This window comes from Neoarius graeffei, chromosome 9 (genome assembly GCF_027579695.1).
Source record: "Neoarius graeffei isolate fNeoGra1 chromosome 9, fNeoGra1.pri, whole genome shotgun sequence".
In the NCBI taxonomy this organism is placed as follows: Eukaryota; Metazoa; Chordata; class Actinopteri; order Siluriformes; family Ariidae; genus Neoarius; species Neoarius graeffei.
Window position 1 is genome coordinate 20,259,054 of NC_083577.1, and position 23,072 is coordinate 20,282,125.

At 44.2% G+C, this 23,072-nt stretch overlaps 1 protein-coding gene across 1 annotated transcript in view; it reads right to left on the bottom strand.

Moving 5' to 3' along the window:
* Window positions 1-17,372: 17,372 nt before the first annotated feature.
* LOC132891513 (LIM and senescent cell antigen-like-containing domain protein 1) overlaps window positions 17,373-23,072 on the bottom strand; it is a 78,829-nt gene continuing 73,129 nt past the window's right edge. Inside the window, exon 12 of the mRNA XM_060929176.1 lies at window positions 17,373-20,353. The gene's annotated coding sequence lies outside the window, so the exon portion shown is untranslated. The remainder of the gene's footprint in view (window positions 20,354-23,072) is intronic.

The following is a 23,072-nucleotide window of genomic DNA, read 5'->3' on the forward strand; positions in this document are numbered from 1 at the left end:
GTGATTACCTGGCGACTTGTCCAGGGTGTACCCCGCCTTTCGCCCGTAGTCAGCTGGGATAGGCTCCAGCTTGCCTGCGACCCTGTAGAACAGGATAAAGCGGCTAGAGATAATGAGATGAGATGTTATATCAATGTTCATTATTCAAAAATAATCATTAATTATTATCTATAATCCATGAATAATTGTTTGTATTACTACTACTACTACTACTAATAATAATAATAATACAACCCCGATTCCAAAAAAGTTGGGACAAAGTACAAATTGTAAATAAAAACGGAATGCAATAACTTACAAATCCCAAAAACTGATATTGTATTCACAATAGAACACAGACAACATATCAAATGTCGAAAGTGAGACATTTTGAAATTTCATGCCAAATATTGGCTCATTTGAAATTTCATGACAGCAACACATCTCAAAAAAGTTGGGACAGGGGCAATAAGAGGCTGGAAAAGTTAGAGGTACAAAAAAGGAACAGCTGGAGGACCAAATTGCAACTCATTAGGTCAATTGGCAATAGGTCATTAACATGACTGGGTATAAAAAGAGCATCTTGGAGTGACAGCGGCTCTCAGAAGTAAAGATGGGAAGAGGATCACCAATCCCCCTAATTCTGCACCAACAAATAGTGGAGCAATATCAGAAAGGAGTTTGACAGTGTAAAATTGCAAAGAGTTTGAACATATCATCATCTACAGTGCATAATATCATCAAAAGATTCAGAGAATCTGGAAGAATCTCTGTGCGTAAGGGTCAAGGCCGGAAAACCACACTGGGTGCCTGTGATCTTCGGGCCCTTAGACGGCACTGCATCACATACAGGCATGCTTCTGTATTGGAAATCACAAAATGGGCTCAGGAATATTTCCAGAGAACATTATCTGTGAACACAATTCACCGTGCCATCCACTGTTGCCAGCTAAAACTCTATAGTTCAAAGAAGCAGCCATATCTAAACACGATCCAGAAGCGCAGACGTCTTCTCTGGGCCAAGGCTCATTTAAAATGGACTGTGGCAAAGTGGAAAACTGTTCTGTGGTCAGACGAATCAAAATTTGAAGTTCTTTTTGGAAGTCAGGGACGCCGTGTCATTCGGACTAAAGAGGAGAAGGACAACCCGAGTTGTTATCAGCGCTCAGTTTAGAAGCCTGCATCTCTGATGGTATGGGGTTGCATTAGTGCGTGTGGCATGGGCAGGTTACACATCTGGAAAGACACCATCAATGCTGAAAGGTATATCCAGGTTCTAGAACAACATATGCTCCCATCCAGACAACGTCTCTTTCAGGGAAGACCTTGCATTTTCCAACATGACAATGCCAAACCACATACTGCATCAATTACAGCATCATGGCTGCGTAGAAGAAGGGTCCGGGTACTGAACTGGCCAGCCTGCAGTCCAGATCTTTCACCAATAGAAAACATTTGGCGCATCATAAAACGGAAGATACGACAAAAAAGACCTAAGACAGTTGAGCAACTAGAATCCTACATTAGACAAGAATGGGTTAACATTCCTATCCCTAAACTTGAGCAACTTGTCTCCTCAGTCCCCAGACATTTACAGACTGTTGTAAAGAGAAAAGGGGATGTCTCACAGTGGTAAACATGGCCTTGTCCCAACTTTTTTGAGATGTGTTGTCATGAAATTTAAAATCCCCTAATTTTTCTCTTTAAATGATACATTTTCTCAGTTTAAACATTTGATATGTCATCTATGTTCTATTCTGAATAAAATATGGAATTTTGAAACTTCCACATCATTGCATTCCGTTTTTATTTACAATTTGTACTTTGTCCCAACTTTTTTGGAATTGGGGTTGTATAATATAATATATGCTTTCATATCTTTTAGGGAGCACAGCATATTAGGGAGGCTAAGCGCAGGGAAGGCTGCTCCAATATATCTCAGTTCTTTTCATCAGAAAAGCAGAGTCTCATTGAGAAGGTTACTACAGCTGAGGTGTATTTCACATCTTTTGTTGTTGAACATAATGTCCCATTCCATGTGTGTAGGCACACTGGCAATTTATTTAGGAAAATGTTTCCAGACTCGGAAATAGCAAGAAATTATGCCTGCTCCTCCACTAAGACAGCAGCGATGATGAACCTGGCACTGGAACCTGAATGTTCAGAGGATGTGTACAAATTAATCCGGACAGAAAAAAGGCCATACAGTACTTTGGTTAATGAAAGCAATGACATCATGTGTGAGAGAGAATGTGCTATTTTAGTCAGGTACTACAGTGAAGCACAGGATAAGGTGACAGTTGGATTTGTGGATATGGCAGTGTGCAATGATGACAAAGCTGAAAATATATTCAACTTCATTGCATCATCCATGCATTAAAAAGGCCTTGAATGTTCTAATTGCATAGGATTCAGCAGTGACAACTGCAATGTTATGATTGGCAAAAACAACTCTGTCTTATCAAGAGTGAAAGCACAGGCCCCACATATATACAGTGTTGGCTGTCCTATGCCCCTTTTCCACCAAAGCAGTTCCAGGGCTGGTTCGGGGCCAGTGCTTAGTTTGGAATCGGGTTTTCTGTTTCCACTGACAAAGACTCTGGGGCCAGAAAAACCGGTTCCAGGCTAGCACCAGCTCTTTGCTGGGCCAGAGGAAAGAACCGCTTACGTCAGCGGGGGGGGGGGGGGCGGAGTTGTTAAGACCGACAACAATAGCAAGACCGCGAAAGGTCACCATTTTTAAGCGACAAGAAGCAGCAGCTGTACAACCACGAAGTCATCCATTATTATTGTTGTTGTTGCTTCTTCTTCTCCATTACCCCTTTTCCACCAAATCAGTTCCAGGGCTGGTTCGGGGCTGGTGCTGGTTCACAACTCATTCAACTTGCGAGCCAGCTGAGCACCAGTTTGCTTTTCCATAGCTTGGGGTGCTAAGGTGAGCCACGTCATTATGTCGCTGTGTATGTCAGTTACATCGCTGTATACGTCAGTTACGTCACCGTATACATCAGTTACGTCGCTGCGTTTGCATAAACCTTGGGGTGAACATCGAAACAACAACAACAACAACACGGAGAAGAAGCAGCAACAACAATAATGGATGACTTCGCGTTTGTACAGCTGCTGCTTCTCGTCGCTTAAAAATGGCGACCTTTCGCGGTCTTGCTATTGTTGTCGGTCTGAACAACTCCCCCCCCGCTGACGTAAGCGGTTCTTTCCTCTGGCCCAGCAAAGAGTTGGTGCTAGCCTGGAACCGGTTTTTCTGGCCCCAGAGCCAGTTCTTTGTCAGTGGAAACAGAAAACCCGGTTCCAAACTAAGCACTGGCCCTGAACCAGCCCTGGAACTGCTTTGGTGGAAAAGGGGCACGTGTTGTTGTTGCTTTGATGTTCGCGCCAAGGTTTATGCAAATGCAGCAATGTAACTGACGTATACAGCGACGTAACTGACGTGGCTCCCCTTAGCACCCTAAGCTATGGAAAAGCAAACTGGTTCTCAGCTGGCTCGCAAGTTGAACGAGTTGTGAACCAGCACCAGCACTGGCCCCGAACCAGCCCTGGAACTGATTTGGTGGAAAAGGGGTACTAGTCACTTGGTTAACATATGTGCCAAAACTGCTGCTAAAGAGCTCTCAATGTCACCTGAAGAATTGCTAATTGACATCTACTACTACTTTGAGAAAAGTTCAAAAAGAAGAGAGGAACTTAAACAGTTTCAGGACTTCTGTAATGTAGCCCAGCAGAGAGTACAAAAGCACTGCCCTACACAGTGGCTTTCTTTAGGAAAATGTTTGGACCATCTACTTAACTAATGGCCTGCCTTTACTTCTTATTTTGAATCAGTTAGTGAGAATCAGAACTCCTGTGATATTCAGAAGAGGCTGACAGACCCAATTATGAAAATTTACACTTGCTTTCTCCACAATGTCACACAGTGTTTTGACAAATTTTATTTGATTTTTCAAAACAAGGCACCCATTCCTTTCAAATTAAACAACAGTGTTGAAGAGCTCCTGCATGACATAGCAAGCAGATTTATTGTGCCAAAGGTATTGAGAGAACAGAAAGTGCAGGAGATAGACGTGAGTAACCCTGAAATCCACTGTGAAGATGAAGAGCTTTTTGTTGGGTTCTTGACAAGGAGGCACTTGCTAAGTGAGGAAGCCCTCCCCCCTTACAAGACAAAGCAATTCTTCAAAGATGCCAGAGCATTCTATGTTAGGAGCTTCCAAAAAGTAAAGTTCCCAATGAGAGACCAAATCTTGACAAATCTGTCAGTGGTTAATCCAGACAGCCAAGATTATACAACCCCGATTCCAAAAAAGCTGGGACAAAGTACAAATTGTAAATAAAAACGGAATGCAATAATTTACAAATCCCAAAAACTGATATTGTATTCACAATAGAACATAGACAACACATCAAATGTCGAAAGTGAGACATTTTGAAATTTCATGCCAAATATTGGCTCATTTGAAATTTCATGACAGCAACACATCTCAAAAAAGTTGGGACAGGGGCAATAAGAGGCTGGAAAAGTTAAAGGTACAAAAAAGGAACAGCTGGAGGACCAAATTGCAACTCATTAGGTCAATTGGCAATAGGTCATTAACATGACTGGGTATAAAAAGAGCATCTTGGAGTGGCAGCGGCTCTCAGAAGTAAAGATGGGAAGAGGATCACCAATCCCCCTAATTCTGCACCAACAAATAGTGGAGCAATATCAGAAAGGAGTTTGACAGTGTAAAATTGCAAAGAGTTTGAACATATCATCATCTACAGTGCATAATATCATCAAAAGATTCAGAGAATCTGGAAGAATCTCTGTGCGTAAGGGTCAAGGCCGGAAAACTATACTGGGTGCCCTTGATCTTCGGGCCCTTAGACGGCACTGCATCACATACAGGCATGCTTCTGTATTGGAAATCACAAAATGGGCTCAGGAATATTTCCAGAGAACATTATCTGTGAACACAATTCACCATGCCATCCGCCGTTGCCAGCTAAAACTCTATAGTTCAAAGAAGAAGCTGTATCTAAACATGATCCAGAAACGCAGACGTCTTCTCTGGGCCAAGGCTCATTTAAAATGGACTGTGGCAAAGTGGAAAACTGTTCTGTGGTCAGACGAATCAAAATTTGAAGTTCTTTATGGAAATCAGGGACGCTGTGTCATTCGGACTAAAGAGGAGAAAGACAACCCAAGCTGTTATCAGCGGTCAGTTCAGAAGCCTGCATCTCTGATGGTATGGGGTTGCATTAGTGCGTGTGGCATGGGCAGGTTACACATCTGGAAAGACACCATCAATGCTGAAAGGTATATCCAGGTTCAAGAGCAACATATGCTCCCATCCAGACAACGTCTCTTTCAGGGAAGACCTTGCATTTTCCAACATGACAATGCCAAACCACATACTGCATCAATTACAGCATCATGGCTGCGTAGAAGAAGGGTCCAGGTACTGAACTGGCCAGCCTGCAGTCCAGATCTTTCACCCATAGAAAACATTTGGCGCATCATAAAACAGAAGAGACGACAAAAAAGACCTAAGACAGTTGAGCAACTAGAATCCTACATTAGACAAGAATGGGTTAACATTCCTATCCCTAAACTTGAGCAACTTGTCTCCTCAGTCCCCAGACGTTTACAGACTGTTGTAAAGAGAAAAGGGGATGTCTCACAGTGGTAAACATGGCCTTGTCCCAACTTTTTTGAGATGTGGTGTTGTCATGAAATTTAAAATCCCCTAATTTTTCTCTTTTAAATGATACATTTTCTCAGTTTAAACATTTGATATGTCATCTATGTTCTATTCTGAATAAAATATGGAATTTTGAAACTTCCACATCATTGCATTCCATTTTTATTTACAATTTGCACTTTGGGGTGGCACGGTGGTGTAGTGGTTAGCGCTGTCGACTCACAGCAAGAAGGTCCGGGTTCGAGCCCCGTGGCCGGCAAGGGCCTTTCTGTGTGGAGTTTGCATGTTCTCCCCGTGTCCGCGTGGGTTTCCTCCGGGTGCTCCGGTTTCCCCCACAGTCCAAAGACATGCAGGTTAGGTTAACTGGCGACTCTAAATTGACCGTAGGTGTGAATGTGAGTGTGAATGGTTGTCTGTGTCTATGTGTCAGCCCTGTGATGACCATGGCGACTTGTCCAGGGTGTACCCCGCCTTTTGCCCGTAGTCAGCTGGGATAGGCTCCAGCTTGCCTGCGACCCTGTAGAAGGATAAAGTGGCTAGAGATAATGAGATGAGATGAGATTTGTACTTTGTCCCAACTTTTTTGGAATCGGGGCTGTATGAAACCAGAGCAGATTTTGACTTTGGCTGAGAGATTCCCTTATGTGATGAAGGCAGATGCCAGAGAACAACTCCACTTGGAAGTCCTGGATTATACCTCTACCAGTTTGGAAACACTGGTCCCAAATTACAAGAATTTGTCAATCGATGAGTTCTGGGGGAAGCTGTCCAAGGTAAAATCAGTAAGCTCAGGGCAGGTCAGATTCAAGGAGCTCTGCCAGTTAATGAAGGTGTTGTTGGTTCTGCCTAATTCCAATTGTGATGTGGAGAGAGCATTCAGTTTGGTGCGTCACATCAAAACTGAATTCAGGTGTCAGATGTCTCACCAAACTCTTGTGAACCTGATTGTGGCAGCGGGGGCGTGGTCAAGCTTCGGTCTGTGACTGGAGGGCGGAGTCATGGAAGGTAAGTGGCAGAATCACTGCACCTGATGTCTGTTAATCTGTGTTTGTGTGTCTTCCCCAGTGACCGCGCCCTATATAAGGAGAGAGAGAGCCGAGGAAGGGAGCTCTCTCCCCGGCCAGACGGATGATGTGTGTGCGTGTCTGTGTGAACTGGGAGAGTGTGAAAGCTGAAAAGCTGCTAATAAAGAGTTTTTAAAAACTCAGTTCTGGCCTGCCGTACTTCTGTGTTCCACCCACCCACTTGAAGTAGTACAGTGGTGCCGAAACCCGGGACAGAGCACAGAGGAGAACAGCCCCATGGAGTTCTCCCCCTTCGCAGACCTGGTCCACGCCCTCGCCACAGCCCAACAGAGCCAGCACCAGGCACCAGTGCAGAGAGAGAGCCCAGGCCGGTTTGTTGGCGCTGCGGGGAGCCGGGGCACCTCCAGCATCAGTGCTCAGCAATGGAGGTGGGCATGGTGGTCCCCGACGTGTCAGGAACCGCCCTCGATTGGGCTGGAGCGTATCGCATACCGGTGAGTGTCCAAGGGGATATGTATCAAGCTTTGGTGGACTCCGGCTGTAATCAGACCTCAATCCACCAAAGCCTGGTGCAAGACGAGGCATTGGGGAGAGCACAATTGGTGAAGGTGTTGTGTGTGCATGGGGATGTTCACAACTACCCTTTAGTGTCAGTCCACATTGTATTTCGAGGGGAAAATTTAGTGTAAAGGCGGCGGTTAATCCTTGCCTTACTCACTCTATAATTTTGGGGACTGATTGGCCGGGATTTCGGGAATTAATGACTCATTTAGTGAAGAGTGGGTCCTGCCGTAGTTCAGCAGGGGGAGGGCCTGGTGTGGCATTGGTGGGAGCAGCTGTCACAGAGCCGTCTACGTCATCACCGCGTCAGAGCGAGGAGCTGCAGGCTCCTCCTCCTTCTCTCGGGGAATCCCTCGCAGATTTCCCGTTAGAACAGTCGCGAGACGAGACTCTGCGGCATGCGTTTGACCAAGTGAGAGTAATCGATGGTCAAACGCTCCAGCCAAACGCCACCCCATCCTTCCCCTATTTCTCCATTATGAGGGATAGATTATACCGAGTGACGCAGGACACTCAGACTAAAGAAATGATCTCACAACTTTTGATTCCAAAGAGCCGCCGGGAATTGGTACTCCAGGCAGCTCACTTTAATCCCATGGCTGGACATTTGGGGCAGGATAAGACACTAGCCCGAATAATGGCCCAGTTCTATTGGCCAGGGATTCGCGGTGATGTCCGTAGGTGGTGTACGGCATGCCGCGAATGCCAGTTAGTAAATCCAGCGGCCATTCCAAAAGCGCCTTTGCGCCCTCTACCATTAATCGAGACCCCGTTTGAAAGAATTGGGATAGATCTCATTGGGCCATTAGATTGGTCAACACAGGGGTATCGCTTTATTTCAGTTCTGGTGGACTATGCAACGCGATACCCGGAAGCAGTGCCTCTTCGCAATATCTCAGCACACAGTATTGCGGAAGCGCTCTTCCACATCATCTCCCGAGTCGGAATCCCCAAAGAGATTCTGACTGGTCAAGGCACTTCGTTTATGTCACACACACTTCGCGAACTGTATGGATTACTGGGAATTAAGCCGATCCGCACCAGCATTTATCACCCACAAACGCACGGTTTAGTCGAACGGTTCAATCGCACACTCGAATATAATTAAAAAGTTTGTATGTGAGGACGCATGTAATTGGGATAAATGGCTTGAACCCCTGTTATTTGCAGTGCGAGAGGTCCCACAAGCCTCCACGGGGTTCTCCCCATTCTAATTATTATATGGGCGTAAGCCGTGCGGCATCCTAGACGTACTGCGGGAAAATTGGGAGGAGGGACCTTCCCTGAGCAAAAATGAAATTCAATACGTTATTGACCTGCGCGCAAAACACACGCTCACACACCTAACCCAGGAGAATTTGCGGCAGGCCCAAGAATGGCAAACCCGCCTGTACGACAGGAGTACGTGCCTTAGGGAGTTTGCACCGGGAGATAAAGTACTCGTACTGTTGCCCACGTCGAGCTCCAAATTGGTCGCCAAGTGGCAAGGACCCTTTGAGGTCACATGGCGAGTCAGGGACATTGACTATGAGGTGAGGCGAACAGACAGGGGTGGGGCGCTACAGATTTACCACCTCAATCTGCTCAAACTCTGGAATGAGGAGGTCCCCGAGGCGTTGGTGTCATTGGTTCCAGAGAAGGCGGAGCTGGGGCCAGAGGTTCAAAAAGGAACATTGACATCGCTTTCCTCTCCGGTCCCCTGTGGAGACCACCTCTCCCCGACCCAACTCATGGAGGTTGCCCAGTTGCAGACCGAATTTTTGGATGTGTTTTCGCCCCTGCCCAGCCGCACCCGCCTCATAGAACACCACATCGAGACGCCCCCGGGGGTGGTAGTGCGCAGCCGCCCTTACAGGCTACCCGAACACAAGAAAAAGGTGGTTCGGGAAGAACTCGAGGCCATGCTCAAAATGGGCATCGTCGAGGAGTCCCACAGTGACTGGAGCAGCCCGGTGGTCTTGGTTTCCAAGGCCGATGAGTCGGTCCGGTTCTGTGTGGACTATAGAAAAGTCAACGTGGTGTCTAAATTCGATGTGTACCCAATGCCTCATATTGACAAGTTGCTGGATCGACTAGGCACGGGTCGCTTTTATTCGACACTGGATTTAACAATGGGTTATTGGCAGATCCCCTTGACTCCACTATCCCGAGAAAAAACGGCCTTTTCCACACTGTTTGGCTTACACCAATTTGTCACACTTCCTTTTGGGCTGTTTGGGGCGCCCACTACGTTCCAGCAGCTTATGGACAGGGTCCTCCGCCTCCACGCCACTTATGCGGCCGCATACTTAGACGATATCATAATCTATAGTCATGACTGGCCGCGGCATCTGCAACACCTGAGGGTTGTCCTTGGGTCGCTGAGCCGAGCGGGTCTCACAGCCAACCCAAAGAAGTGTGCAATTGGGCGGTTGGAAGTACGGTATCTGGGCTTCCACTTGGGCAATGGGCAGGTGCGTCTCCAAATTAATAAGACAGCAGTGATTGCGGCCTGCCCGAGGCCCAAGACCAAAAAGGGGGTGAGACAGTTCCTGGGGCTGGCTGGCTACTATCGTAGGTTTATACCTAATTATTAGTGGTTTGTCGTTCACGAACGAACCGTTCTTTTTGAACGAGTCTTCGAAGTGAACGACTAGAACTAGTTCGCGCTGCCTCTCGTTCTCGGTCGTTCGTGAATCAGCAGTCTCTGCTCGCTGGCAGCAGGGCGGTCGCTGAATCTCGGTCGTTGGCGAATCAGCAGGATCTGTTCAGTAGCAGAAGGGCGTCCAACTTGCATTTTGATCTGTGCAGAGCAGCGCCACTTTACTTCTTTAAGGGCTATCTGAGCCCTATTATCAGAGCGTTGACACATGCCAGGTCTTTAGTTTACAATTTAGAGCCCTCACTCAGCAATACATTTCAGTTCACAGCGAACGAGCTCAGCAGTTCGCGAACGAACGAACAGCCAGCAGCCAGCCTGCCTGCTGCCATACTGGGCTGGGCGCATAGCAACGGTTTCCATGACTGTGATAAACAATGAAGAACGTGGCTCTGGAGATCGCGGCATACTGTGTTCGTTTTTTTTATGTTAATGCAATTTGTAATAAAGTGGTTTGTTCTTTGTAATGAGCGTTGCTGTTGAATATGAGCAAAATGGGTGTTACTTAATGGGTTTGAACAACTGCATGAAACAGTCTGCATCTATCGTAGTTGGCTTTACTTTATTTCCCTTGCCTACTGGGAGATACCATTATCAGAAAGTTCGCACCACTATGGGGCGGGGGGCATGCATGTCTATTACAATTTCATAATAATACTTAAAAAAAGAGAGAATAAAATACAGCGGGCTGCCACTACTTATTTATTCAGAACTAGCATTTGTATTCATTTTTTCAGCAACACCACCACCTCTCTCGTTGTTGACAGAGTAGTACTGGACGGAGCTAGCGCCAGATACAGTACACAATTGACTGGTCATTGTAAATTGTGAGTTTTAAAATTGAGACCAGTTCAAGAAGAAACAATGCAAACAATGTAGGCAGTACGAATACATATAAAAATTACAAGAACTTTATTTACCTTTTCAAATTAACTTTACAGTGACTTGATTTATCACAACTTTTACCATCACGATAAGTCTCCCCCCCACCCCCCCTTCGCCCCGGCTGGGACGAGAGTTGAATATTCCGTTGGTCTTTAACATGAACTTGGGTGCGGATGGGGTGGAGGGTGCATGTTATTCTCTGAAATGAGTGTTGCTGTTAAATAAGCAATTTTTTTTTTTTTTGCTTAATGGGTTTGAGAGAACAACTGCATAGCCGGCAGACCATGGCTCTACTAAAATAAATATAATAAATATAAAAACAGCTTTATTCTCATCTACATTTAATTAACTTTCAGAGCTTTGTTTATGTAGTCTTTTTCAGATAATGCTAGGATAATGTTTTTCTTCCATCTTTTTCTCAAGCACATTGTAATGTATGAAAATCTATTGTGGATGGCACCTCTGCCGCCTCTCGTTCACTCAAGATGAACTAAACTTCGGACGACAGCCATTGTTGTGCCGCTTTGGTGTGACGTCATCAAAATGAACGAGTGAACGAACTGAACGAACGAATTTCTTTGCTGAACTGACCGACATGAACGAACTGGCGGAAATGAATCGCCATGTCCCACCAATACTAATTATTCAGATGTCACCAGCCCGCTGACTGATCTCACTAAAAAGGGGGCACCAGATCCAGTCCAGTGGACGGAGCAATGCCAGCGGGCTTTCTCTGAGGTGAAGGCTGCACTGTGTGGGGGGCCACTGTTACACTCCCCTGACTTTTCTCTCCCCTTTATATTGCAGACAGATGCGTCAGACAGAGGGCTGGGGGCTGTTTTGTCCCAGGAGGTGGAGGATCGCCCCGTGCTGTACATCAGCAGAAAGCTGTCGGTGTGTGAGGGGCGCTACAGCACCATAGAGAAGGAGTGCCTAGCCATCAAGTGGGCGGTCCTCGCCCTCCGCTACTACCTCCTTGGGTGCCCTTTCACCCTCTGTTCGGACCACGTGCCCCTACAGTGACTCCACCGCATGAAGGATGCCAACGCGCGGCTCACCCGTTGGTATCTGGCACTCCAGCCCTTTAATTTCAAGGTGGTCCACAGGCCGGGGGCGCAGATGGTTGTGGTGGACTTCCTCTCCCATCGGGGGGGGAGTCGGCTGCAGGCCGGATGGCTGCCCGGCCTGAGTCGGGCGGTGGGGGTATGTGGCAGCGGGGGTGTGGTCAAGCGTCGGTCTGTGACCGGAGGGTGGAGTCAGAGAAGGTAAGTGGCAGAATCACTGCACCTGATGTCTGTTAATCTGTGTTTGTGTGTCTTCCCCAGTGACCGCGCCCTATATAAGGAGAGAGAGAGCCGAGGAAGGGAGCTCTCTCCCCAGCCAGACGGATGATGTGTGTGCACGTGTCTGTGTGAACTGGGAAAGTGTGAATGCTGAAAAGCTGCTAATAAAGAGTTTTTGAAAACTCAGTTCTGGCCTGCCGTACTTCTGTGCTCCACCCACCCGCTCGAAGTGTTACACTGATGTCCTGTAAAATCAACAAATTCATTGACACAGAGTACTGTGAGCTTGAAGTTTCAGGGAAATTGCTCAAGTCTGCAAAGCAAGCAGCATCAAAATACAATGAAACCCTGCAAAAGTCACATGAAAAAGAAATAGGCCTACATTTAGGCTAAAAAACAGTGTTCTATTCATGTGAAGATATGAAAGGAAATTGGATCCTAACATGGAAAAGACATGGAAGTAGGCCTACGTTCTGGCTATGCTCAACCTATGTAAATAGTTACTGAAAAATATGTTCTATTCATGTAAAAGCAAAAATGAAAGGAAATATCATAAGTGTTGTTTTATATGGCTTGCTCTGTAACATGCTAGCAGTTAATTAAAATTTGTTGAAGTTACATCACCCCCCTGTTATGTGCATCTTTCTTTCTTTCTTTTTTTTTTGGGGGGGCATGACTTTTTTCCCATCAGCGGGGGGGTCACAACACCTCCCTGAAATGAGTTTCTGCAGGTCAGGATGTCTGCAAGTACGTGGGGTCAACTGTGCAGGAAAATGGGGGCTGAAATAGTGAGGTGAGAAAGAGAGTGCAGGCAGGAGAAGGATTTCGGGAATCATTTGTGATAGGAAAGTCCCAGCAAAAGTGAAAGGTAAGATATATAAGATGGTAGTGAGACCAGCTGTGATGTATGGATTGCAGACCGTACCCTTAACGAAGAGATAGGAGGCAAAGTTGGAAGTGGCGAAGTTGAGGATGTTAAAGTTTGCGATGGGAGTGACAAGGTTGGACAGGATAAGGAACGAGCATATCAGAGGGACAGCACATGTGGAGAGCTTGGGAATTAAGCTAAGAGAGATGAGACTGAGATGGTATGGGTACATCCTGAGAAGAGATGCAGAGCATGTTGGAAGGAGAATGTTGAAGATTGAGCTGCCAGGCAAACGAAAATGAGGAAGGCCAAAGAGGAGATACATGGATATGGTGAGAGAGGACATGAAAGTGGCAGGTGTGGTAGAGAAGGATGCAGAAGACAGGGAGCAATGGAGACGAAAGATCTGCTGTGGCGACTCCTAATCGGGAGCAACCAAAAGAAGAAGACTTTTTGAGTTATGTTGGGAACAGACAAAAATAATCCTGGATCCACGAACAAATCCAGATCTCATCTCATCTCATTACAGTGGGGCAAAAAAGTATTTAGTCAGCCACCAATTGTGCAAGTTCTCCCACTTTAAAAGATGAGAGAGGCCTGTAATTTTCATCATAGGTACACTTCAACTATGAGAGACAGAATGGGGGGGGGGGGGGGGGGGGGGAAGAATCCAGGAAATCACATTGTAGGATTTTTAATGAATTAATTGGTAAATTCCTCGGTAAAATAAGTATTTGGTCACCTACAAACAAGCAAGATTTCTGGCTCTCACAGACCTGTAACTTCTTCTTTAAGAGGCTCCTCTGTCCTCCACTCGTTACCTGTATTAATGGCACCTGTTTGAACTCGTTATCAGTATAAAAGACACCTGTCCACAACCTCAAACAGTCACACTCCAAACTCCACTATGGCCAAGACCAAAGAGCTGTCAAAGGACACCAGAAACAAAATTGTAGACCTGCACCAGGCTGGGAAGACTGAATCTGCAATAGGTAAGCAGCTTCGTGTGAAGAAATCAACTGTGGGAGCAATTATTAGAAAATGGAAGACATACAAGACCACTGATAATCTCCCTCGATCTGGGGCTCCATGCAAGATCTCACCCCGTGGGGTCAAAATGATCCCAAGAACGGTGAGCAAAAATCCAGAACCACACGGGGGGACCTAATGAATGACCTGCAGAGAGCTGGGAACAAAGTAACAAAGGCTACCATCAGTAACACACTACGCCGCCAAGGACTCAAATCCTGCAGTGCCAGACGTGTCCCCCTGCTTAAGCCAGTACATGTCCAGGCCCGTCTGAAGTTTGCTAGAGAGCATTTGGATGATCCAGAAGAGGATTGGGAGAATGTCATATGGTCAGATGAAACCAAAATAGAACTTTTTGGTAAAAACTCAACTTGTCGTGTTTGGAGGAGAAAGAATGCTGAGTTGCATCTAAGGAACACCATACCTACTGTGAAGCATGGGAGTGGAAACATCATGCTTTGGGGCTGTTTTTCTGCAAAGGGACCAGGACGACTGATCCATGTAAAGGAAAGAATGAATGGGGCCATGTATCGTGAGATTTTGAGTGAAAACCTCCTTCCATCAGCAAGGGCATTGAAGATGGAACGTGGCTGGGTCTTTCAGCATGACAGTGATCCCAAACACACTGCCTGGGCAACGAAGGAGTGGCTTCGTAAGAAGCATTTCAAGGTCCTGGAGTGGCCTAGCCAGTCTCCAGATCTCAACCCCATAGAAAATCTTCGGAGGGAGTTGAAAGTCCGTGTTGCCCAGCGATAGCCCCAAAACATCACTGCTCTAGAGGAGATCTGCATGGAGGAATGGGCCAAAATACCAGCAACAGTGTGTGAAAACCTTGTGAAGACTTACAGAAAACGTTTGACCTCTGTCATTGCCAACAAAGGGTATATAACAAAGTATTGATATGAACTTTTGTTACTGACCAAATACTTATTTTCCACCATAATTTGCAAATAAATTCTTTAAAAATCAGACAATGTGATTTTCTGGATTTTTTTTTCTCATTTTGTCTCTCATAGTTGAGGTATACCTATGATGAAAATTACAGGCCTCTCTCATCTTTTTAAGTGGGAGAACTTGCACAATTGGTGACTGACTAAATACTTTTTTGCCCCACTGTATCTCTATCCCCACTGTATCTTTATCCTTCTACAGGGTCGCAGGCAAGCTGGAGCCTATCCCAGCTGACTACGGGCAAAAGGCGGGGTACACCCTGGACAAGTCACCAGGGCTGACACATAGACAACCATTCACACTTACGGTCAATTTAGAGTCACCATTTAACTTAACCTGCATGTCTTTGGACTGTGGGGGAAACCGGAGCACCTGGAGGAAACCCACGCGGAGAACATGCAAACTCCGCACAGAAAGGCCCTCGCCGGCCACAGGGCTTGAACCCGGACCTTCTTGCTGTGAGGCGACAGCACTAACCACTACACCACCGTGCCGCCCACAAATCCAGATTTGTACCAAAATCTAGCCATTTGTTCCTCAGCATATGGCCCACCTTTCCACCAAATTTCATCAAAATCTGTTCACTGCTTTTTGAGTTACGTTGGGAAAAGGCAAAGAAACAAAGAAAGGCCTTCTCCAACATCACCTTCTCCAACAAAGTGGACGGAGCTAATTACGATTACATCCATATATGAAATAAATGGAATGTTAAAAAAACTGATCAACAGAACAAAATGTTAAAAATATTGTGACTAGAGGCTGAACTTTCCCAAAGGCACATGAACTGTAACATAAGTCCCCATGGAGTGGTGTTGTGGAGCTCTCTGTAAACGTAAAAACACACACGAAAATATATTTTAACGTTTTATTTTAAGTATGTTTCATTTTCATTTTGCAGTTTATGTGGAATTTTTTTTCTTTTGGTGAATCATCCTGTACTATCCAGTTTGCGGCAGAGTTTCTGGCAGTTTGCCACATGACTGCAAACACGAGATAAGAGCATGGCTTCCTTAACAAACAACACAAATAAGCACAAACTTACATGCTGGTAGAACAAAACATCAACCAAACACAAAAATAATGTAAATCTAACAGAATAATGACATTAAACATTACAAAAACAGGAATACCATGGAAGCTTGTGCATATGCAAATTAATGCCCACTAACACAAAAAGTAAATATTTTGTACCTTTACTGTGTACCTTTGTACATTTTACCTGGAAAGGTGCATGCGGTGTACTTTTTAATTAATACTCAAAAGCTAATGAACAGTTCAAGAGTGGTGTTTGAGGTTCTGTAATGTACCTTATATACATTATTATTGTTGTTGTTGTTGTTACAAAACTCACATTATGATTTAAAAGATACACAATGTACAAAAGATGTAACCCTCAGTGTACTGCCCCAGTGACAATGAAAGTCACAGTTTAGTACTTTCTCAGTGTGTATCAGCTGCTCTTGACTACAATAGGTGCTTTGTAATGTGTGTATCAGACAGGGAGGGAAGAGGGGCGCATGGCTCAGTGTGTCATGTAAGCAAGCTCTAACTTCAGTTCATGAGTTAGTACTTGGCACACTTTTCTTCCGTGGAAGAAAGTGCTCCAGCTATTGAGGGAGTTCCAGCTGAAGAAAGTTCTCCAGCTGTAGAGGATGTTCTAGCTGAAGAAAGGGCTCCAGCTGTCATTTTAGCTGCAAACAAGGATGTACCCACATACCCACCAGCTGCGAAATGGTTGACTATATACATGTTGGAGTCATCTCCAGTATACGAACAGGTCCGGATGCCGCATGACTACGTTACCTCTGGTTGAGTAAATCCACCCACACTTGGCAAATAAGATCAACTGGATGCTCCTGGAGGGCAAAGCCAACTATGAAATTATGAACTTGATCAGGGCTCCTGAGTGCCTGAGGGAGCGTGGGGTGGATTGTGTCATGTACTGTGGTGTGGAGTGTGTCATAGAACATACTGTAGAATGTGTAATAGATAATATTTTATCCAGCACTTATTTTTAATTTGCTTTTTTGAAAAATAATGTGGGAGTATGGGTAGCACAGTGGTGTAGTGGTTAGCACTGTCACCTCACAGCAAGAAGGTTCTGGGTTCGAGCCCAGTGGCTTACAGGGGCCTTCCTGTGTCTGTGTGGGTTTCCTCTGGGTGCTCTGGTTTCTCCCACAGTCCAAAGACAGCACAGGTTAGGTTAATTGGTGACTCTAAATTGACTGTAGGTGTGAATTGTTTGTCTCTATGTGTCAGGCCTGTGATGATCTGGTGACTTGTCCAGGGTGTACCCTGCCTCTCGCCCATAGTTAGCTGGGATAGGCTCCAGTTTGCCTGCAACCTTGTACAGGATAAGCTGTTATGGACAATGGACAGATGTGGGATTATTTACCAACACATTTTACAGAAAATATTCATGACAGTTTCATATAAAATGAGTTAAAATGGTTTTATTAGTTCACTAGCTTGTTTGGACAGTGGACAGTTTCTGTCATGTAAGGGTAGATGGATGTAAGTGCAGGAAGAGTTTTATTGAAAGTGTGCCAGCAAAAGGTCCAAAACATAGACAAAGGCAGAGTCAAAAAACAGGTAGTGGTCGAGTGAGGCACAGAAAAGATATCAGAGGTAATACAATACTCACAGTCCAAAAACAGAAACAGGGTCAAAACCAGAAAAACGATACAAAATGCAAGGCTTGGTAACATCAGACACAGGGTACAGACCGTACACTTCACAAAATCTGTGTTACTGAGAGTCCTTACATGTATGCGCTGTGATTACAGTTTAATCAGGAACAGGTGCACAGTAATTAGTCCGAATGGCACTGCACATGTTGTAGCAGCTGTGTGCTCATCTCATCTCATCTCATCTCATCTCATCTCATGTCATCTCATCTCATCATCTCTAGCCGCTTTATCCTTCTACAGCAGGGGTGTCAAACTCATTTTGGTTCAGGGGCCACATACAGCCCATCTGATCTCAAGTGGGCCAGACCAGTAAAATAACTGCAAAATAACCTTTGTCAACTCCAAATCTTTAGCATTGTTTTTTCAGTAGGCTATGCTTTATGCTTCAGCCTACATTTGTAGCCTACATAATCACTGATCATAAGGGATCTAGATTATTACACATTTATTCACAGAGAGGCCAATGGATTTGAAATAAAATGCATTTCACTCTCAAACAACTGGTTTATTTTTATACAGTTGAGTGAATGCATTTTTACATCTGACAACCTGAACCAACTCCCCACACTAATGTTGGCAAAGGCGGATTGCTTTTCAGGGCACACAACTTCTGCAGCCTTCAGCATGCATTTTTTCACAAGTTCACCATCAGAAAATGGCTTGGATGCTTGCACCAACTCGTTTGCAATAAGGTAGCGAGCTTTCACTGCTCCATCACTGACCTCACGGCTGCGAGTAAATGCAGACTGCTGTTTCTTCAGACCAGCTAACAATTCATTTATATTCTCTTTTCTTAATTGTCCATACAAATTGTGAAATTTTTCTTTATGATGAGTCTCATAGAGGCGCTGAATATTATATTCTTTGAGCACTGAAACCTGTTGATTACATACCAAGCACACTGGTTTTGTATTCACCTCTGTGAATAAATAATACTCAGTCCATTTTTCCTGGAAAACTCTGCACTCTACGTCAACTTTTCTTCTTTTTGACAAAGACATTTTGGTAATGGGGGTATCACTCTTGATAATTTTGATAGCAACTTAATAGTGGTGAGGCAAGACTGCCATTCATGGAATCAGACAGCATATCTGGGCAATGTGCTGTTTATTTCCTAATCTCTTGTTATGTCAGTGCTTCTTTTTTTTGGCTGCCCCTAGCGGCTGAATTGAGCATTTCGGTTATTTCTTTAAAAATTCATAAGTCATCACAGGAATGGGCTAGAGATTTTCTTTTTTTTTTTGACATCCTTAGAAATTTTTTCTCTACAAGTCTGGGGCAGATTAAACCATCTAGCGGGCCCGCGGGCCGTATGTTTGACACCCCTGTTCTACAGGGTCCCAGGCAAGCTGGAGCCTATCCCAGCTGACTACGGGCGAAAGGCGGGGTACACCCTGGACAAGTCGCCAGGTCATCACAGGACTGACACATAGACACAGACAACCATTCACACTCACATTCACACCTACGGTCAATTTAGAGTCACCAGTTAACCTAACCTGCATGTCTTTGGACTGTGGGGGGAAACCGGAGCACCCGGAGGAAACCCACGCGGACACGGGGAGAACATGCAAACTCCGCACAGAAAGGCCCTCGCCAGCCACAGGGCTCAAACCCGGACCTTCTTGCTGTGAGGCGACAGCGCTAACCACTACACCACCGTGCTGCCAGCTGTGTGCTCCTGTTATTCTATTCAAGTTGGTTTTGTGCCCTCACAAATATTTTGCTCATACACTCGTCAGGAGTTCTGCTTTTAGGCAGTGCATAAATATCTGTGTTTGGTGTCAGGAGATATGGAGAACAGAGTTAAAACAAGATGGTTGTATCACAATGTTTTTTTCATTTTTAATGCATGTGGCCAATAGTGTCATAAGGCAGAAGTTTTCAATCTTTTTGTACACAGAGATGACTTTATGAAATAAATTCTACAGATCCCCTCACAAAGTACACATTATTTTATGAACATAATCCAACTCCCCAAATGTTCAGCTCATTATTTGAATATGCAAAGTAATATTCTGATTATTTATTTCTGAAATTTTCACTAACACAACACATTTGTGTTTGTAGGCCTACTTGCTTTTGAGCAACCGAGGTTTGGATAAAACTCCATAAATTAAAATTACTTTGAAATGGTAGTTTGTGTTTTCCATCACTTTAACTAAATTTAAAAAAATTCTGCTGCCAGCTCTGCTTCATTGGACCCCTGGGGGACCCCACTTTAGGAACTTCTGTCACAGTGGATACAAACATGTCTACACACCCCAAGTTAACTCTTGTTAAAACTTGTAAACTTGTGTAACCAGGTTACTGTCGGTTTTTTCTTTCTCTTTTTCCCCCTAAATCATTTCTATTTGTTGACTTCAGTGCTGTTTGTTGTCATAATTAAATGTGGAAAAAGATGTGGCTGATTTTTCTTGGTTTCATTTTCTACATCACAAAATCCTACAACTTTTACATGGGGTTGTGTACACATTTGATATCCACTGTATGCATATATTCAATAAATGTCACAGTGATTAGCCTTGATATGTATCATTATTATTGGTGCATGAGGTAAAGAAACAAATGTCAAAGGTTAGAGCAAATCACTAAAAACACTCCCACTTATTCATGCAACTGAACATTTCATCTATATTTCAATGAATACACAGAGACAAGATAGACCAGAGGGAAAATCTGAAGGTCTTGCGATTGCAAAAATATCCCCAATTGGGATACTTCCATATGAGGACCGCACTCTGTCTAAAAAAAAAAATAAGAAAGAAAGAAAGAAAGAAAGGATTTTTGTTGGCATGTTCAAGGAAACTCATTCATTTTAAAAAATATTCTTAAAGGAAATATGCAGAACCTTTATTTTTAAATACATTTCTGAGTGGATAGTATCTCCATCCTTGACTCTTGTATGCTGCATAAATGGGAATAAAAAAATATATATTTTTGAGAGTTAACATCAACCGCAAAGTTGTCATTCGAGCTGCCCCGCTGAGCCAGTCAGCCCTGGGTGTGTGACGTCACAGCGGTAACCGGTTTTAAGGCCGAGGACTTTGACAGCTATAGACCAAAGCCAGACTCGGCAGGCAAGAGTGGTTGCAATGGCCTCTTCATTCTGATTTATTGGAGATTCTTCGGATTCCTCAGATAGTAATACAACTGACTGTGATAGTCCTGAAATTGGAGTGTGTGTACATGCTACTGCTATACACGTAGAACCGTATCAGTTCGAACCATCGGGAAGTGAATCCAATAGTAACATGTCGGCCACATAGGCCCCCACCTTACGAAATAAAGGCAGAGAACAAAGCCATCTAGAGAATTGGGTGGAATTGAACTGACAGTCTCATGTGACTCTCATTAAAACAGGATAGGCATTATAACTTATGCAACATACATGTATATGCATGCATTTTCACTGATAAAATGTAAAAGGCTAAGAATCAGATGAACTGAGACAGTCACATTCTGAAGCAAATTAAATAATCTTATACTGGTAACTTAAATACACAATACAAGTTACATGTATTAATCAAAATGCAGGTAAACGAGTGTTGTTGTTATTATGTAACCAAATGAAAGTTGCATCTTGCCCGTCTGTGTTCTCACTTCTTGAAGGCCAATCTTGTGGCCAACTGTTTTGAAACAATCTGACTTTCAGTTCTTCATTCATTCGCTTCTTCCACATAAGGGATATTGCTGCTGAGGCAAGCATATCCAGCAGGGAAAAAAAAAGCATGTCCAGTGGAGAAATCTGACGACTGGTCCACTCATTCTCCATTTTCACCATACTGAGTACTCCGCCATTACTGCTCAGCTCACACTCCAGGAGAACTGGTGCAACTGAACTTACTTTCCTTTTCTTGTAGTTTTCTTTTCCTTTAATTGTTGGTACTGCACCCTCTTTCAATATGTGCTCATAGCCAACGCTCCTCAACAGATCAGAGGTTTTGTACGAGTCATCAGTAAAATGTGCCTGTGAATTTCTCGCAAAACATGTCCAGATCTTTGCAGTTTGAACATTCTTGGGCCATGAATGCAACATAAATCCACCTTCTGTCATGTTGCTGCACCTACCAGCAACACATCTACATGGCATGGCGATAAATTAGCTCAAAATGGAGGATCAAAGTTGCAGTTAGCTCTGTGTTTTAGTATAGTGAAATGGTGATGAGACCGATAGCCTTCCTGCTGTGACGTCACAGATGTCAAGGTCATTCACTCAGACCGCTACCTATCTGAATAGTTTTAATCATAAAAATTACTATTTTAGATTTATTCTTAACACTTAAAACTGTTCCTATGCCATTCTTGAGGTCTCAAGGTATTTATAAACAAAAAGTGAGGCCATGGTTCTGCGTATCTCCTTTAAATCTTAATACACGCATAGACAGTACCAGTCAAAAGTTTGTACACCCCTCCTAATTCATAGGGTTTTCTGTATTTTGACTATTTTCTACATTGTAGAACAATACTGAAGACATCAAAACTATGAAATAACATATGGAACATACAACCCCGATTCCAAAAAAGTTGGGACAAAGTAGAAATTGTAAATAAAAACGGAATGCAATAATTTACAAATCTCAAAAACTGATATTGTATTCACAGTAGAACGTAGACAACATATCACATGTTGAAAGTGAAACATTTTGAAATTTCATGCCAAATATTGGCTCATTTGAAATTTTATGACAGCAACACATCTCAAAAAAGTTGGGACAGGGGCAATAAGAGGCTGGAAAAAAGGAACAGCTGGAGGACCAAATTGCAACTCATTAGGTCAGTTGGCAATAGGTCATTAACATGACTGGGTATAAAAAGAGCATCTTGGAGTGGCAGCGGCTCTCAGAAGTAAAGATGGGAAGAGGATCACCAATCCCCCTAATTCTGCGCCGACAAATAGTGGAGCAATATCAGAAAGGAGTTTGACAGTGTAAAATTGCAAAGAGTTTGAACATATCATCATCTACAGTGCATAATATCATCAAAAGATTCAGAGAATCTGGAAGAATCTCTGTGCGTAAGGGTCAAGGCCGGAAAACTATACTGGGTGCCCTTGATCTTCGGGCCCTTAGACGGCACTGCATCACATACAGGCATGCTTCTGTATTGGAAATCACAAAATGGGCTCAGGAATATTTCCAGAGAACATTATCTGTGAACACAATTCACCGTGCCATCCGCCGTTGCCAGCTAAAACTCTATAGTTCAAAGAAGCAGCCATATCTAAACATGATCCAGAAGCGCAGACGTCTTCTCTGGGCCAAGGCTCATTTAAAATGGACTGTGGCAAAGTGGAAAACTGTTCTGTGGTCAGACGAATCAAAATCTGAAGTTCTTTATGGAAATCAGGGACGCCGTGTCATTCGGATTAAAGAGGAGAAGGACGACCCAAGTTGTTATCAGCGCTCAGTTCAGAAGCCTGCATCTCTGATGGTATGGGGTTGCATTAGTGCGTGTGGCATGG